General features: G+C 47.5%; 1 protein-coding gene across 3 annotated transcripts in view; it reads left to right on the top strand.

The window, feature by feature from the left end:
* The window catches only part of LOC119466331 (L-threonine 3-dehydrogenase, mitochondrial-like), a 74351-nt gene that overhangs the window by 29888 nt on the left and 29704 nt on the right, over positions 1-14759 (top strand). The window contains exon 1 of one of the 3 annotated variants that reach the window (XM_037726835.2): positions 6642-6863. The exons of the other annotated variants lie outside the window; for them this stretch is intronic. The gene's annotated coding sequence lies outside the window, so the exon portion shown is untranslated. Of the gene's footprint in view, positions 1-6641; positions 6864-14759 lie in introns of those variants that run through there. 3 annotated transcript variants of the gene reach the window in all.

The raw sequence follows: 14759 nt of genomic DNA, 5'->3' as shown, positions 1-14759 counted from the left end.
TGTATACATATGTATGTTAATGCGGCATTCTTAAGCCAGACATAAAACTACGAAAGAGAAATAGTTGAAGCGTAATACATGATTACGATGATAAAATACTTATATTAATGGTTGGCCCGAAGGCTTATTATGCGTATTAGGAAGGGGAAGGCGTAATACGTACAGAAAGCAGGCGACAACTGCAATCAGCTGTGCGTCTTTGACGCTGCATGATATAGATGCGGCTTTTCTTTACAAGGCATGGGCGCGTGAATACATGTGACTGAATCGTGCCACCTTTTAGTGTGCTGATGTGTGCTTTGCCTGCCAGACGGTATATTTTAAATAAACGCTAACTGAAGAAGCTCAGCGCCCGTGTTTCTTTTCGTCTTCGTCCTTTGCGCTCTTACATCGCAGTCAGCATGGGTGAAGTCGCAGTAATAACAATCAAGGACCTATGGTCTTGAGGACACTGTAAAATAATAATAAAGAAAAGGTTAGAGGACACTTAAGCTTCGTCTTTGAGAGTGTAACTCGATAGGTTTCAAAGATCCCTGATTGCTTGTAGCACGTCTTCCCGGCAACTGCAACTCACGTAACCGCAATCTTTACCGGGAAACGCCGGCGGCCATGCACGAAGGCGAGCTTTCTGGTATAGAAACGCGGCCTCTTGCGTGGACCGATCCCGGATGTATATTTCACAGCCGCGTCACAAAAAAAAAAAAATTACATCATTTTCAGGTTTCTGTTATTGTTTCGCACTTTTAACGTTTCAGTCTGAGAAGATTTAACATAAAAGGCACGCGCTGTCGGTGTTTCATGGCATTTGTTTGTGGGCTCTCATTCTCAGAACTCCGAGAATAACTTTGTCAAGAATGTAAGACAAGGTATGAGCAACTTCAGTAATAGAATGGTGCATGTTGCAGTATAACCCGCATATGTCGAATGTCATATAGCAAGGCGTGGCATACACATGTACCTAAATATATACGGAATTATTTTCTCTAACGGACAATTGCCGACGCCGGACGCCGATACCAGATTTTCTGCGACGCGGGGCCCTAAACGCTGTCGCGTTAAAAATACAACAAATAAGGACGCCAAGGCCTAACCAGCACCCTTGACTCAGTCCCTAAGCAATAATCTTGCCCGCACAGACAGACAGACAACGGAAAATAGATCAGGTAAACATTCAAACGAAATAAAGTGAATGATGTGCGCGCCACCTTTTGAAGAGGGATACGTTTGTATATCCCGTTCGGCCATCAGCGGGTGAAGGGCCGCGCCATGTGCGCAGCGCAACGCGCCCCGTGCCATTAGTGATGACGTCACGACTTGCGGCGCAGCACGAATGCCCCGGAGCCGTGCCTAAAGGAGGTGAACGGGTCGCATTTTCTTGGAAACCCGATCACGCCATCGCGCGGTTTGTTTACGCGCTCCACTCGCGGCCCTCCTGCTCGTCATTTATTCCTTCTCCATATGTATTTTATATAATTTCTCGCTCAGAGGAGCACGAAGTATTGTTGACGTGCCGTATATTCTCCGCTCTAGCCAGCTCGTTTATTTTTCAAGCTTCCTTTGTTTTGCTAAGTGAGCGACGCGTTGCCTGACCTGCAGAGTAGACGGTTATATCAAGGAGGATAGGATGTAGCCGTGCTCGCTGAAGTTTATGGCAATCAGAGGTATGTGGAAAATTCGGCGCGGCTAACAGAAAAGGACGAGGGAATGGACACGGTTACACTGATGGGAATTAGCTGCTGTGGGTCAAGTCGCAGCCTCCTGTATTACTTATTACTCACACCTTAGCAAATAACAGAGTGGGCGATTGCTCCCGTGAATTTTTTAACGATTAGGCGGGCGTTTATTTGTTCGTTTACTTGCTTGTTTGTTTGCGGTGTGACCAATGGCGAGTTAGCCCTAAGTTAAGCTGGACCGTGATTTGGTAGCGATGCCTTTCGCGATGCTTTTTTTCTTTTCGCGCTTATCGCGCTTCGCCAGGCGTCAGAGCGACGTCCCAGCCTGCTTTATCGATGGGATCAGCCGGTCGCGAACAGTGGCTGATAAGAGTTACATAGAATTGAGCGGAAGACATGCATCGCTACAATTTCGCGGCCCTGTGATTGTCTCACGGGAAACCAGGCAGGCACCGCAAAGATAACCGAGGCACTAGGCGTGTGTGTATATATATATATATATATATATATAATGTATACTCAAAAATACGGTATGTCGACCGGTAATTCAACCTCGCGTATCCATCATCGGCCTGTCTCGTTTGCTTTCTTGTGTTTGTTTTTCATTTGAAGTGCGCCTTAGATGATTGCCCGAGGGCTAGCTGCGCGTGGGAAAACCGAAGGTCGACGTACCGCCTTTGGCCCACCGCACGAGGCTCGAGCAGTTGCGAAATCCAACTGGAAGCAACGATGGCGCAGGGCGAAGCAAACGGGTACGCAGTTTCCTTATCGCACTTTAAAAAAAAAAAGTTAAATTCAAGCTGTTAAAGTTAAAAAAAAGTTAACTTTAATCTGTTAACTTTAACAGCTTAAAGTTAACAGCTAACATAAAAGTTAAATTAAAGCAAGACAAAGAAACAAGAGAGAGAGCAATAGAAGGGAGGAAAGGCAGGGAGGTTAACCAGAAACAAAGAAACAAGATTTATATGCATCTGAACGAGGCAATGTCAGATGGTATGGTTCACTCGCCGTCTTTTCCCGATTTTTTGTTATTTTTGTTTCTTATATTTTAGTGCAGTGTGTAGGCTTGTCAAGCATGAGGTTCGTGCAGCAGCATGGCTGTTAGGTTGTTAGGCTATGTTAGGCTATGAGTGTTCAAAACTCTGTCGTTCTCTTCGTTGAAGTGGTCGATGCATGCGTTGTAACGTGTGTTTACGTATATGGTCACCCAGAATTAAACTGATAGTTGCAGTACAGCACTCGTGTTGTTCACTGTGTTACGTCCTTGTATCGAAGTGCTCTGCCATATTACATCATGATTAACCAACTAGCCCACCGGTATGTTTTAAGCAAATTCAAGCATTTTAAACGTGCCAAAACCCGTTTTGCCTCAATCTGCTCTTATTTTCCGGAAAGGTGATTTCGGCGGTATCATGCGCATGCGTTCATAAAATTTGTAACCCGAGTCCCATAATTTGACTGCAATGCTGATTTAACGCCGTGAGTAACAATGACAATGCTGTCATTTTCATCCGTGACACCCCCTGTTTTTAAGAAACTAGCATAGAATTACCTCTAAGTTTTGTATGTATTTTCTACCTGATGTCCTTTGTGTCCTTATTAGAATGATTGCATGCTGTTTTTGTTGACATGAATAAACAATTCATTTTAAAACCACAATCTGATTATGAAGCACGCCTGATTCATTTTGACCACCTGGGGTTACTTAACATGCAACTAAATCTAAATATGCATAAGCGTTTTTGCATTCTGCCCCCATTGAAATGTGGCCGTCATGGCCAGGAGTGATTCGGTTGACTTGTGTATTTTCTTGTCACTTCAATGTAAAAATCCTTGTTTTCCGTATATTTTATTTGCAAAAGGGTTACTATACATACCTACTTCTCGTGATTGTAGCTATCGCATCTTTTGTGCACTGTTAGTTCTTTTTATGAAACTGTGACACGGAGCATTCATTTTGGGGTGAGTTGGGTTACCAGGCGAACAGGGCGACAATATCAGGTCTCTTTTTTTTTCCTTTTAACAAGCCTCTAAGTTATCACCTTAAATTAAATCACCACATTAATCCAATTTTGGGAGTGGGCCCGGGTCAGTTTTTTGGGTATTCACCGTGGCACTTCGCAGCACGAGCCACAGCAGGTTTAGCGCCGGGAACGTGACGTCATCACTTTGTCACGTGGGTTACCACCGGATGATAACGCTTGACGCCGGAAGCCGTATTTTCCGCTTCATGGGGCATATAATGCTTTCGCATTCAGAAGCAAGATAATGTACGCGCAACAACGTTCCTTCCTGGCCTTTATTTTTATGCACTTGGTGCAAATGGGTCGATTCTTAATGGAGCAAACGGGGCAAAAAAAAAAAATGCACTCAAGGTTGTACCATGGCTAACACCTTTATCTTGAAGGTGTAAAACAATCACTGCACACTCTAAAAAAGACTTTGCATCCCTTGGGGCGTATGTTCCTCGCCAAACAATAATCGGCATCTGTCTTGCTTCCATTTCCTTTCTTTAAAGCTCTACGCTCGCTGCTTTCCTGTCAAGAAGAATGCGTCACGCGCACGCGCACATGTTGTTCGTGACCTGGAAATACCGGGTGCGCAGTTTTAAAGAAAGGAAAAGCGCGTAAGATAGATTACGGTTATTGTGACCTGTGCCACAAAGATACGCCCCGATGGGTGCAATCTTTTTCTTAGAGCGTACACGTTAGTCAACTCAGGCTGCACCTGCGATGAGAGAAACCGCGTATGCAGTAAAACCTCGTTATAACAAAGTTGAAGGATGGGTCGGAATTACTTCGTAATATTGTCACGTAGTAGCGACTGCCAGGAACACAGTAGCAAAACTTTGTGAATGACGAAACCAACTATTATTGGGTGAATCTGCGCCCACAAGTGACACTCGAAGCACAACGATAGCGGCGAACACAGTCGGCGATAATCGAAATCTGATCAGCGGTCAAGCGCGTACGCTTATGTAAATGACTCGTCGAAGGTTCCAGCGTAATCCCCGGTGTCCGCGTGTCTTCCAGAAAGTACTACGCAATTCGCGTGGCGCATACAATCGGGTTACACAAGTTTCGGTGACAACGGACAACGGAAAGAACCATCGATAACATTCGAGAAACTTCCGATACATGCAGGCGCGTCCCGCGCCGAGCGATAACGCTTAACGTTTGTCAGCCGGTGAAAAGCGGTCAGTGATTCAGTAGAGATACCAGCAGTCATAGAGGCATTGTGTAATCAAAGAGTACAGGAGGCATGCGTGAATATCTTAGCAAATATCTACAAAGATTCCACAGCTCCCTTGGTTCTCCACAAGAAAAGTAGAAAGTTACCTATCAAGAAAAGGGTCAGGCAAGGAGACACAATCTCTCCAATGCTATTCACTGCATGCTTAGAAGTATTCAAGCTCTTAGACTGGGAAGGCTTAGGAGTAAGGATCAACGTCGAATATCTCAGCAACCTCCGGTTTGCACATGACATTGTCCTATTCAGTAACAATGGGGACGAATTACAACAAATGATTGAGGACCTTAACCGAAAAAGTGTAAGAGTGGGGTGGAAGATTAATATGCAGAAGACAAATATAATGTTCAATAGCCTGGCAAGGGAACAAGAATTCAGGATCGCCAGTCAACCTCTACAGTCTGTACAGGAGTATACGTTTATCTAGGTCAATTATTCACAGGGGACACTGATCATAAGAAAGAAATTTACAGAAGAAAATGGGTTGGAGTGCATACGGCAGGCACTGCCAAATCCTGACTGGGAGCTTACCACTGTCGTTGAAAAGAAAAGTGTACATCATTGCATTCTACCGGTACTAACATATGAGGTAGAAACTTGGAAGTTAACAAAGAAGCTCGAAAACAAGTTAAGGACCGCACAAAGAGCGATGGAACGAAAAATGTTAGGACTAACGCTAAGAGACAGGAAGCGAGCGGTGTGGATCAGAGAACAAACGGGGATAGCCGATATTCTAGTTGACATTAAGAGGAAAAAATGGCGCTGGGCAGGCCATGTAATGCGTAGGATGGATAACCGGTGGACCATTAGAGTTACAGAATGGATACCAAGAGAAGGGAAGCGCAGTCGAGGATGGCAGAAAACTAGGGGGGCTGATGAAGTTAGGAAATTTGCAGGCGCAAGTTGGAATCAGCTAGCGCAAGACAGGGGAGATTCAAGATCGCAGGGAGAGGCCTTCGTCCTGCAGTGGACATAAATATAGGCTGATGATGATGATGATGCCATTTCGTTATAACGAGGTTTGACGGAGGTTGTAGAGGGTGTATTACTTCTGAACGACTATACGCGGACTGAAATGTCAACGGCACTATTCAGAGCGTCGCCGGTTCTGACGAACGTTGTATTGACGCACTTCCACAGGTATAAAGAGATGTACATTATAAAATCTGGATGATGCAAAATGTATATGGACTTAGAAAAAAAAGTGTATCATCCGAAATTCGTAAGACACACAAGAAACCACAATCGCAGCATGTCCCCTCCCGTGGCAACGGCTCTTCGTTGATTAATAGACGCTTTCTACACGCAACGTATTGAAGTCTGTCCTCCGTTTCCAGCCGGCGTACTGGAAAGTCTCAGCCTCCTTCGCGACAAGCGTCTGTAGCTTGCAGAGCCGATCGCTCTCTTCCCACCTCCACGACCGACACGCACAATCACCTCCGAGGAAAAGGCCGCGTACGCGAAAGGAAAAACCGCTTTCCGGCGGTGCGGTATAAGCGTCGGAAAAAAAAAATAGAAGGAAAAAGAACGCGCGTCTTGTTCCAGGAAGACGAAGGCAGAAGAGCCCTCGCGTTACGTTAGTTACGCGATCGCTTCCCCGTTCAACGGATGACGTCGGCACGCACGCGCTGTACGTGGAGCCACATTGAATGCCTTGCTCACGGCAGGGGCTCGGCTGTGACGTCGACGACGACTAGCCCTCAGCCGCGCAGCTGAAAGGGCGTCGGAGCGCGCAGCTGCTGTCGTCGGCGAGCGCGACCCCGACCTTGCTGCCGCTGTGTCGTGCGTTACGTTGGCCACGAGCGCGAGCGAGGCGCCTTCTTCTCGTGACGGCGTGCCGCCGCATTGTTTGCTGCCGCAGCGGGACCCGACCTGTAGGTTTCGTTACCGTTGAAAAAGAGCGTACTCTTGGCTGTCGCGTTGGTATACGGCGACCTCCACGTAAGTCGTTCACATCCCTTTCGGCGCTTATATGCGCTGTGCTTTCTCATCAACCTCCGAAGCGCTGCTGCGGTGATCCCTTCCCTGAAGTCACGAGAGATGAGGGATCCCTTCTCAGGCAGTATCGCGTGAAAGTTGACGTGCAGATTGGAAAGCATCTAGACGTCGGAGTATAAGCTTGTTAGCGTCCGGATCACGTAGTAGGTTACCGCCCCTGTATAAAATGTTTTGGCTGTATTGTCACAACCGCACGAAGCCAGCAGATATTGACGCCAAGGAAAGCACGCGGGGGAAATTCTTTTTGTTGAAACAAGTAATTGTCCCTGTGCTTTTTTCTTGGTTTCATTATTTGTTGGTCTTATGTGGTTGTGAGTTACGAAAATTGGGTTCCCTGGTTTCCCCGTCTTCTCGTTCATTGTCTATATAGAGTCATAACATAGTCGGGGGAAAAAAGGGGGTGTTTTTGGCGGGGAAAGGGGGAGAAGAGGTGCTGCGGAAATCATATATGGAGAAGGGGTGGCGACTTCAGCTCAGTCAGGGTCAGCAGTGCGATATTGCAGGAAGAGCCACTGATAACGTCTAAAATCAACTCCTCAGGACTATGGACATGCAGATGTCGTAGCGGGCCGACTCCGCGTTATAATCTTCACTACTTTTCTTTTTCCTACGCCACTATCACAATACAGCTGCCATGGCTTGAAATCTGGTACTCCTGGCCACCACCGGACGTCGTAGTCGTTGATACACCACGGCGGGTTGCAGCAGTGTAAGACATTTGTGGCGGTCGGTGGGCGTATGACCGGAATTCTTTTTTCTTATTGTTGGGGCAGGAAACCGGGGTTGGTAGTTGCTGTAGATGTGGCTTCGCACACACGAGGAAGAAGAATAATTTGACCATTTTACGTAAAGGTGCCCATAATTCGCGGGGAGGGCAATATAAATGCCTGACACCTAGCAACATTCTATATACGATAGTCTATGCAGCTGCTGTCGACCAGATTGGGATGCATGAATTTGGACAGATTTTGATCACAGTCTGCTTTGAAATGGCCTGGTGGCTGAAGCCACTAAAACTATTAATTCACACCTTTCTGCTGCGTTTATTAATTACCTTCGTGATCCGTGAGCACTTGCTGTTGTAACTTGGAATGCTCAAATGTCAAGAATTGTCGCTTTATGCTGCTGAACCAGTTCTATCGCAACTCAATTGATCGTCCTCGAATTGCACTCCATGATTTCTTCTTTCCGAAAGCTCGTGCTTCGACTCGATACGAGTCTCACAAAGCTATACAGTCAAACCTCGTTATAACGAAATACTGTATATAACAAAATAAGTGAAATTGCCCTTGAAATCCCCATAGAGATTCATAGTGCAGTACATGCATTAATAGATGTAATGAATTCTGGCTACCCCCTTAAATGTAAGTGAAATTACCTTTGAAATCCCAATAGAGATTCATGGTGCAGTAGATGTAATGATGTATAGAACGAATTCTGACTCCCCCTTCAACTTCGTTATAACGAAGTTTTACTGTACGTTTTACTGTACGTTGACAAACCACGTGACTGGACTGTCGTCCGTTATACTAGTGCTCGGCGCGTGATGTGATGTGGGGTGCCTTCTTCGTCCCTTCCGTTTTTTTTCCTTCTCTCCCCTTCAAGCTGGTTCGTGTGATGTCCCCTTTCGGGAAATAATTGCTAGCCCACTTCTCTTTGTGGTTTGTCCGGATATATTTTGACCCATTGTCGTGGGGGTACAACAGTGCGATGGTCAAACGAAGGCAGGACCAGGACGAGCGCTGTCGTCCTGCTTCATTTTGACCACCTATTGGTTCTGTGACGTGCACCTAAGGTACACGAACGTCTTCTTTGCATGTCGTCTCCATCGAAATGCGGCCGCCGCGGCCGGGATTCGATCCCGCGACCTCGAGCTTAGCAAGCGCATGCAACGCCATGGCCAGTGGGTTACCGTGGCGGGCTTGCATATGCTTCAGGCGCGTATCCTGCACAGTGCGTCTCAAGTGCAGTTGGAGTCACAAGTCCAGAGCAGCCGCGCAACAAAGTTCCAACAGCCGCTGCGTGGGGCTGTTGCGATATCAAATTTTACACATTAAAAAAAATTGTTGGAAACGCGGTGAAGCTGATCCAAATATCTGTTCCTTCCAGAGCCCCATGCATAGTTGTGGCTCGCTGACTATGACTTTTTGGTGCTGAGCGTGGTAGCGGCGGTTTAATTCCCGGTGACGTTTTGATGGGGGCGGAATACAAAATCACTTTGGGTACACGATAAAAAAAACCTGGGGTGGTCAAAACTAAACCGGAAATAGGTGTCTCTGATTGTCCTGCTGCTTTACGACGTTAACCCAATCAATCAATCAATCAATCAATCAATCAATCAATCAATCAAACTGCATAGAGAGACAGCTGTGTTTAGGCATGAGTCTCTTTAAAACAGTAGGCGTGTCCACGACAGCTATACCGCCTCGCTATACCTGCGTAGAGCCTTGCGGGAAAGGTCATTTCTGCAGGCGCGTACGTACTACCTTGGCCAACAGCCATGTCCACGGAGTAGACGCGCAGGAGATCTAATATACGTCATCAAAAATATTTCGCTGGGCAAACGGCGAAGGTGAACCGCCTTCCTAGAAAGGCGAGCGAATTAAGCGACGCGGAAGGGCACCTGTCAATCACGAACAACATGCCGTATAGGTCCATTCTTGGCTTTTATTGCGATAGCAATTATATGGACACTCAAAAGCAGATTTCTGCCGTCGGCGTCGCCGTCGCCGTCGGCGTCGCCGTCGCCGTCGGCGTCGCCGTCGCCGTCGCCGTCGCCGTGAGGTTCCGTATGACGTCATTTGGAGATGAAATCGTCGCCGTGGTGGTAGGTGGTAAGTGGTTCTTGAGGGAAAGGGAAAGGTTGGCGCTATCTTCTGCCTTTCCCTTTCCCTCAAGAACCACTTACCACCTACCACCACGGCGACGATTTCATCTCCAAATGACGTCATACGGAACCGAACGCTGTATGTGCGAGTGAAAGGGCGCGAGGGGCGCGTCTTTCACGGGGAGTGAACGCACGGCGGAGAACAAACGCGCGTTCTGCGCCGTGCTCGCTTAAGGGCTGCAGAAGTAGGCGTCTCTTTTCTCCTTTACAATCACCATATATGTAGAGCAAACGCGCCTTCTTCGGACGCGCGAGAGGCCGTGGGGGAGGGGGAGGGAAGGGAGGCGACGTTTAGCTGCGGCACCAAGTGCCTATTTATATCAGAGGCTCCAGCAACAGTCACCAACGCCGCACGCATTTTGAGCTAACGCGGGCAAAACGCCGATGGCGTCGACAACAGTTCTGCGTGTTGTTGCTACCAAAGCCGCTCACCTTACTTCGTATGACATTGCTGTGTTGCTATCGCATTCATTGCTTCGCCCTTAGGGCGAAACTGTGACATTTTTTTTATTTACCGCACAATCATTCGCCTTACGAAATCGCGCACCTTACGGGTACAGAAATAAAATTAGCATAAATAAGGAAAATAAAATGTTCAGGATAAACGAAACGCTGACGTTGGACGGAAGAGACGAAGCGGCGGTTATCGGGAGGCCAAAACTTTATTCGTATTAAATTTACAATATCAAGAAGACTGGCGATACTGAAAATGTATCAAAAAAAAAAAAAAAAAAAACGTAACGTAGCAAGAACGAAAGGTCGGTGGCCACGCCGCCTTGAAGTTCTCTCGCCAGATAGTCGTGACGTCATCGATTTTGATGGTGTCTGCTGGGGGTAGACACTAAACTGTTGGTACGCAAGAATGGACTAAGTTGTATTCCAAAGGAGCCGAAGAATCAACTTAGAAAGTTTCGAGATCGTTTGATCATCAGCGCATTTATGGTATTTCATGTATATCCACGGCGGGACTAAGACCTCTCCCAGCGATCTCCAATTACTCGTGCCATCTTATTCCTTCTCATCCTTATCTTTTAAATCATCCTAATTTCCTAATCTCATCCCACTGCCTAGTCCTTAGCCGTCCTCGACTACGTTTCCCTTCCCGTGAAAGCCATTGTGTAACTCTAATATCGACCCTCAGTCATCTGCCCTACGCATTACATGACCTGCCCAGCTCCATTTTTACTTCAATGTCAACTGCAACATCGGCTACTCCCCTTACAATTACTCTCTAATACACAACAAATGGACCGACAGTCGATTTTTAGCATTCCTCTTTTAATGTCGCGATGGGAAACTTACGATCTGAAGTATCTACACCCGTAGCAGTTCATTCGGGAAACGTGTCAAAATATTCAAAGCGTAATTTTTGGATCTCCAAAGTTTCTTCTGTTTACTGTGTGCCGATGCTGGCAACAGTGGTAACTGATATCGATGGCGACACCACGCGACAGAAACTGAGCAACTCGACACGCGGAGCGCGGTTATAGGCGGCATAATATCTGTTTTATCAAACGCTGCGATTGTGGCCTTAGAAACGCCCGCAACAGCTCTTTACTAACCTAGAGATGTCACGGACGTTTTTTCTGCTTGTGAAAAATGTCCTGCCGGCAAGATAATGGATCCGACGAATACACTATAACGGACGACCGTGAAACTGTGACCGGCAAACATCGCGGTTATAACTCGAAACTTGTTTTTCAGAAAGAAAAAAAAAAAAAAAGAGAGAGAGATAATTGCACTTGGGATAAAGCAAGACGTGGAGTGGATCCTATTGTGACGAGCGGACTCGACCCTTTTAATTAGCGCAATCCCAAGCTGCCCCGATGCAAGTTCACCTCGGTACCGTGGCTACACCCGTCACTGGCACAAAAAGCGATGCGTACGTGCATTAGTACAGTATTTGAAGTGCACCGGTCTAAGAGACTGTACATCATCCCACGTGTACTCAGTACTCACTCTCTCCCTATTTTCCTCTTTTTATTCCCCCTTTCCCTTACCCCTAGTGCGTGTAGGGTAGCAAACCGGACGCTCTTCTGGTTGACCTCCCTGCCTTTCCTCTCTCTCTCTCTCTCTCTCTCTCTCTACATTTCTTTTGTGAAATCGTGACGAGGAGATAGGTTAAGCGATTTCAAACGTACGCAGTTTGTGACTGTCAGTGGTTGTTTTTGAAGCACTGCTCGCTACGGCTTGAGGGGTACAGGCTCAGCGACGTGGCAACGAGTGACCGAGTCGACTGAGGTGGCCGGCGGTGCGCGTGCAACGTCAGCGGGGTCGGCACGAAAACTGGCTGTCGCGACTGGCGTGCAGACGCCCACCACGACGTTGTGGTACCGTCTAGAGCACTGCACGGGCTCGGGCTTACCCGAAAGCCCGAGCCCGGCCCGGCCCGTGGGCCGGGCCGGGCCGGGTAGCACAGTTTTTTCACGGGCTCGGGCCGGGCTCGGGCACGGCGTGTGCTTTTTGACTCGGGCCCGGGCCGGGCTCGGGTTTTTTGACGCGGGCCCGGGCCGGGCTCGGGCTTTCTGGTGGTGGGCATGTAACGTGCAGCGAGTTATTCTCGGGTGTCTCAACTCTGAAAAACATTATTTTTCGGTCTCGGGCCGGGTTCGGGCCGGTTTCGAGTCGGGCTCGGGCCGGGCTCGGGCCTAAGGTAAAGGGGTGGCGGGCCGGGCCGGGCGGGTAACGTAGATTATTTCCGGGCCCGGGCCGGGCCCGGGTCTCGCCATAAAAGTTTTGATCGGGCTCGGGCGGGCCGCCCAACGTAAAAACGGGCCCGGGCCGGGCCCAGGCTGAAAAAATCGGCCCGTGCAGTGCTCTATACTACCGTCTGTATAGAGTGGCTGGATTCGCAGTTGTAGTATAAGCGCGCGTAACGGCGGCACTGAACGGCTCCGCGCTTCCTCGCGCGCAGGCAACGCCACTTTTCATGAAAACTATTTTCAGATCTCAAATACACATACAATATAGAGATAACTTGCGATATTAAGAAACCATTTTTGTGAACTTACAGGTATAGCATTAGAAAAGAACAGGGGCCTGTACATTTATTTCGAATCGGACTCGGTTTTTCAGGGCTTAACGACGTGCTTCACCGCAGAGAGTCTTATGACAGACGGGAGGCCTCAGACAAAAGGCGCGTACCAGTGCGAACACTAAGCAGAACGTGTTATCGGAAGTAAAATAAAACCTGGTCACGTATATCGGAGGCACATGTGACACACAATGGGCTTCGCAACCAGTGCAGACACAACGTGTAACTCAGTAGCGCACCCAGGATCTCTGCCAGGGGGGGGTTGACAGTTTGCCAATACCATCTAAACAGCACTAATTTCGATTTCTTCACGGGAAATTGTAAGAAAATGCGCTTTTTGCGAGTGTGCAGACGATTGCGCATCCTACATCTTAGTTTCAGCACTCAAATGCGTAAGGAAAGAAAAGGGGTTAAACAAAAGGGGGGATTAAGTCGGCCTCAGGGGGGGGGGGGTTACAACCCCCGAATCCCCCCCCCCCCCCCCCCCCGTCGGTGCGCCACTGGTGTAACTTGCTATCTCAGTGAGCTTGCCGTCTGTGAACAGCTTCTTCAGCCGAGCACGTTATTCTCCTCTCGCTCTGAGTGAGCGTTGCAGGCTGATATACACACAGCCTTTCGCATTTGCCAGCAGTTCTACAACTTGAACTGGATTACTCAAAAAGGCGGACATCATCTGAAAGAGAAATCGAAATGCAATATTGTCTAATTGCAATAATTTGCAGAATGAGCTTTTCAACTAATTGCTTTACGACCCATGCATGCTGCAATTTACGAATTGTAGCCGGTGAATTCGCAATGCACGTTCACTTGGAACGAACTCTGTGGAAGATGTTTCGAGATATGCGTTACAAAACATGTGCGACTTAATGCGTATTGCCGTTCCGGTTATTTTTGTACTACGGCGCATCGAAAGACACGTTACGTTTAGAAAACCAGTGGGACAATGGTGCATTTCTGCCGCAAGTTTCACGTCGCTTATCTCGAAAATAGTGCTAGTTTCGAAATTCATTCCGAGTGGCTTGAAACAATGTCACTGTGACAACGTGTCTGGGACAACACGGACGTGCTTGAGACTCTCTGGCTTCAATTCGTACATTGCAATATGGGCCCAAAAGTTAGTTAAAAAGCTGGTTAGTGCAGTTTGGTTAACTTCGCCATTATGTGTTCTGATTTCCTGTACAAATAGTGTTCGCATTTCGAGTAGTATACAGCTCACGGAATTACAAATTCGGTTAGCTTTCAAAAAATGCACACCTACGTACAACACAGCGTGTTTTCTAAATGCTGGGCCTGCCTTCCTGCAATGAACTGCCGGCATAGAGACGTTTGCCCTTGAATCCGTGTGCGTGCAGGACGAAAATCGGAAAATTAAAGGAGGAAAGAAAGAAGTATAGACAAAAACAATTGTGAAGCGAAGAATGAGTGAGTACCAGAGGATATCCGCTTGCACTATCTCCTTTATAACTAAATGCCACAGCTGCATGCAGCTGCTTCACTTAAAAGAAGTATACGTATTTATATGTAAGGACGACTGAAAACCACGTCGCACGTGTTTGCACTGTCCATTGCGCGCACACTATCAAAGGCATTCCATATTCCTGTCTGCGTATTGTCGAGTGTGGCCTCTCGAGATGAAACGAAGGTGGGAGATGACAGGACAAAGCCTTTCACTAGTTTTATAGTCAAGCAACGCGTAATGTGCGACAATGAATTAGCGGCCGGTGAGCCTTTCAAGGAGGTCTTGACGTAATTCGATTGTACCAAGTTCAAGCTCAAGGAACAAGACGACTCTTTTTTTTTTTTTTTTTTCGTGCCCACTTTGACGTAGGCCCGCTTAACAGGGAAGTGGACGTAGCTGTACAGACGCGTAAAGCGTGCTTTTCTTTTTGGCCCAAAAGTAACAGCATACCTAGATGTT

This window comes from Dermacentor silvarum, chromosome 10, assembly GCF_013339745.2.
Source record: "Dermacentor silvarum isolate Dsil-2018 chromosome 10, BIME_Dsil_1.4, whole genome shotgun sequence".
NCBI lineage: Eukaryota > Metazoa > Arthropoda > Arachnida > Ixodida > Ixodidae > Dermacentor > Dermacentor silvarum.
The sequence above is the reverse complement of the archived record's forward strand: the minus strand, read 5'-3'. Positions and strand labels throughout refer to the sequence as shown.